Here is a 4994-nt window from a genome sequence, read left to right on the forward strand (position 1 = left end):
GATTTATTAAGATAGTTGTGAAGTTGTGAATGCACACACCGTGTTTATTATTCGCAAGGATATCTGTTTCGTAGCTACGTTCTGCAAAGGTCGAGGACTTTATTATCCTCTTATGCTCCCTACGTGTGAGTGTAAAGTATTTTGATCAATTACAGAGCAAATTAGTGAATTAATTAGCTTATATATTGATGCCACTGCGCACGGATAAAAATACATAAGCTTTCCGTATCACCAAAAGCACTATAGTAAATATAACATTAAATGCTAAAATGATTAGTACATATGTGAAAGAAATTGAAATGGTTCTCGCGAAAGTATAACATGATCCGAGAAAAAATAGATTACATGAACACTTTATCATTTTATTTTATTTTTATTTTTATTTTTTTTTTTGGGGGGGGGGTGGGGGGGTGGGGCGCGTTATACGTTTCTGTTGGTTTCATATTGCAATAGAAACAATTTTTAAAGATTGATCTATATTATTTTAAGACCAAAGGAATGCTTTCATTCTATAAACAAATATATATATATATATATAAATTGGTTTAAACGCCCTTTAACAACCTGAACTAATTCATATTCATTATATGTTTTCAGACAAGGTAAGTAAACCCGTGTATCGTCTTACAATAAAAGTCTGCTTCTTTCGTCGTCAGCGACCCGCATATCACTTAACACATTAATATCCAGCCTTACACCGAAATCTACTTATCTCTATTACCAAATATACGGTGATATTCATATTCAATTCAAACGGGTTAGGTGCCATTTACCCTCAATCCGCCCGCCACCAAAAGCTCTTACAACCGAAAATCCATTAAGCAGAGCGCAGCTGTCAATATTTCATTTAGCAAAGCAAATGACTGCAAAATATCAGTATATATATATATATATATATATATATATATATATATATATATATATATATATATATATATATATATATATATATATATATATATATATATATATATATATATATATATATATATATATATATATATATATATATTAGTAATTTACAGTTGTAATAAATGAGATAAATAGAAGCTCGCACATGCGCACCCGCTAGTAGGCATTTAATAGCCATTAAATTTAGATATGTATAGTTTTTTCCCTTATGTATCCGTGTCTTTGAAATTCAGATGTGACTTCATGGAAACTTTAATATGAGCAAAAAACAGAATCACGAAACTTCTTTGTAACGACATAAAATTCATGGAATGCTATTTTTAGATAATGCTGTTACTTTGTCATTGTGTGATCATATGGCGAAAAGGAATGTTTAAATGCAATCCAATATCTCGTTGCATACTATTCAATTGAGTAAACTTGGATACATGCCAATTTTATAGATGATAATAGTTGCTGATAAAAGAAAATATATAGTCTGGTATATTTAAATGCTACTGCTGTCAAATTACTACCTAAAAGGTCATTGTTTTAAGTACGAGCCATACTCTCTTTCGTTGAAAGGCTATATGACGAATCTATATTTATTAGATTAATGTATTTTCGCCAATGTCGCAATCAGCAAAATTTCTTAAACATGATTAATAGCTAATCTTGATTGTTACACTTATTTGTCTTTAAAAGTCACAGAATGTGTATGTATATATCATGTTTTCTTAATCCGGAGTAAAAACTCCGAACGCTGACAAGGTTTGCCAGGTTATCAGCCACACAGCGTGCCTAAAGCTCGTATTATCCCAGCCGGATAGGAAGCATTACATTGATGATTTTTACTTTCACAAATTTGCATATTCGATTTTGTTGTAAAATATGACGTAGAAATCACACGTTGTACATTTCACTGGCAGTGTTCTCTACTGACGTCATGACGCGTAGAAATACGAGCTCGATTGTGGCGTCACACAGTGTATTGCGTAATCTAACATTATTTAAACAAACAAAATAGCAGGCCCACCTTTTATTGGGAGTTTACCATGATCCTATCTACACTAGGAAGGACCTTCAATATAAGATTGTTAGATAAACCAATACAATGCGCAAACTATTCTTAATGCGTTTACATTTTCAGAATCAATAGACAGATTTGTTACGCATAATATCATTTCTTAATAAAAGTGTTATTATCGACATTATTTTTAACCAGAATTAAATAATGTTTTCTTAAATAAACTATAATCCGTTTGCTTAATTTTGTAAATACCGCTTCGAACATACCCTGAGGCACTTCCTTTAACTTTCTATCGTGTGACTGAGTTTAAATTTGTAACTAAAGCCACTTATATTGTATGATACTGCAATTAGACCTGTTTGTGATTGTATTGAAAATTATATTAATTCTAATAATATTAATTTGAAACAAATTGTTTAGCAAAACGAATGTTTTAAGTGATGTATTTTAACAAAAAGTAAACTTAAAAAGTGACACAGTTATATTTAGTATATTTGATATGAAAGTAAATGAAAACTCTAAAATAACTAGCAGATTTCAACGCCATAATACACACTTTATTTCAAAATCAGATTACCCAGATATAAACATTATGATTTATGAACTAAGTTAAACTCAGCTCCCATTAAAATACAATTTTGTTCAAAAACATGGCCAGTATTACTGTTTTCATAATCTAATAGTTATGTAAATTACTTTGCAAAGCATTAAAGATCAGTAATTTTCTAAAATTCGGTTTATAGGACGTGTATTTTGCATATCTTACAATATGATACCTAGAATGTGAAACTGCTACTGTTGACGGGCTCATTATGATGTACTAATAACATCTGAAATGGAATAGACACCAGATTGTCCTAAATCGCAAATTTCAGTAATTCCCCAAATCAAGCCTAGTATTGTCAATATGAACTGGTATGAGGTCCATAATACATCACTTTACATGATTCAAATTATATGTGGTCGCTGCCACAGCTGTGTTTGTCCGTTTAAAAATAGCGCGTAATGGTTTCCACTTGATAATGTGATTATTTAGCATGTGAAAATCACGTGATTAGACCAGATACATATACCGACGTTTATTTTTAAATTAAAATTTATTGTATGGTGATAGTCAAACCTGATCAGTTTCTAATACGAACAAAACAACGCAAAAACTGTTTTGCAAGCGATATGATTCATCCTAAAATCAGATTCAATGTGATAAGCACAATATTATGTACGTTTTTGAAAAAGAAAATTTGCAATTGTATCATCTAGAGTCTAGTCCCTTTAATATGTCATGGAATTCATTGGCGATATATATGCTAATCCCGATTGTATTTTAAGGATGATTTTGACTATAATACCATATTAACATTCGTGTCAATGTACATGCTTCGTGATCGATGAATAATTTTATTATTTGTTTAAACAGGATAAAAGCTCAGGGCAACGTGCTGGGCTGAATTCACTTTCTAATTCAATTTGTTTATAAACGGGACATACTTCTTACAAACCAACCGATGTCATGATGGAACAAATAAGTCGTAATATCGATCATTATGCACGGAGATTAACAGTTTAATATCGAAATACTATGCTTGTCTTATTGTTTTCACGTTGAAGCTCCTTTGTTCTTAAACAAAACCTGTATTTGCTATTGCAAAGTAGGTTAAAAAAATGGCGTTTACCTTTTAAAACCTGCAGTAATTAGTGTATATATATTTAAATATATATGGGTTTTTTGTGAAAGTATTGTGATGTGTAAATTGAAATGATATAAGATGTGGAGTGTGCAACGTTATTTTCATCATTACATGGTCTGTATCTGTGCTTAGAGAAACGTCGGCTGTTTGCACTCTTCCCGGTCGTAGACAGGAAATAATGAAAGCGCTGAACGAACGCGTGTAAATACTGAAAAGTAGACAAGCGTAATGTTACTTTTTATATATTGAGTTGCCTCTCAACTGTATCCGATAAGTTTCTGTAATTAACTAAGAAAAGGTAATGTTAAGTGTTTTTGTAATATAAATTTTAATATAAATAGCTAGTTTCATAACATTAACTGATAAACCTATATGTACCTAATCATATTTATGTGAACAGTGCTTTCCTTCCGCGCTATTAGTGTAAATGTCAAGTGAATTTAATGAACACATTGTTGGCTGTGGACGTTGTGACTATTTGTTGTAGATAAAGTAAGACAGGGTCATTTAGCGTGAGACCACAGTTATTTTTACCATATGTTTCATATAGACACTAACCTGACTTTTGACTTTATACACATCCCAATTGAAAAACAAGGACATGACATCTCTAGAACAATTCAAGACACAAAATATAAACACAAGAAAACACCATGTTGGCCATTGACCCGACTGTCAAAATTGAGTTCAAATACATAACCCTTCCGCCAAGGAGTTAATCGGCTAAAAACAACTAATTTTCAGACTTCCACAAGCTATGATTTTTCCAATATTTACACTGAAAACTATCAATTTCTGCAAAATAGAGTGTCAAATTCAGTCAAGTTCTCTGCAAAAATAAAAATTTTTGCTTCTTTTTCATTCAATTTTAATAAAATATTGATACTTGAACACAAGCACTCTTTTTTGTGTATTAACATCTGGATCTTAGTCAACGGGGGCAGATAACTGTGGTCTTATGATTTTTTTCTAAGCAAAATAAGGTTTTTCCACTTCATCGGCTTAGTGTCTTATATAAAAAATGACATAAAGTCAAACTGAAATGCCTCAACTTGTCAAAGTTTTGCTTTTCTGGTCCACTTATATACAAAGGTAACAGAACTGTTCAGTTTAACACAAGAAATTTAATGATCATGTGTTAATAGACAGTCTAAACAACACTATATGCCAAATTGTTGGCTTCCGGGACAAATGGCGCAACAAAGGAGATGGCAAAAAAAACACCAAAACTTAAAGATTCATGACAACTGCTAGTGTTTTCATGTATGAGGTGGCTACATGATGTAGAAAATGCAGATATAGCATTATTATGCCCATTAAAAAAACACTTTAAGAATCTGTTTTGAAGGCTAGATTTGGCATTAAATTGAGAGTACAGCACTTCA

This window comes from Mya arenaria, chromosome 16 (genome assembly GCF_026914265.1).
Source record: "Mya arenaria isolate MELC-2E11 chromosome 16, ASM2691426v1".
Classification (NCBI taxonomy): domain Eukaryota; kingdom Metazoa; phylum Mollusca; class Bivalvia; order Myida; family Myidae; genus Mya; species Mya arenaria.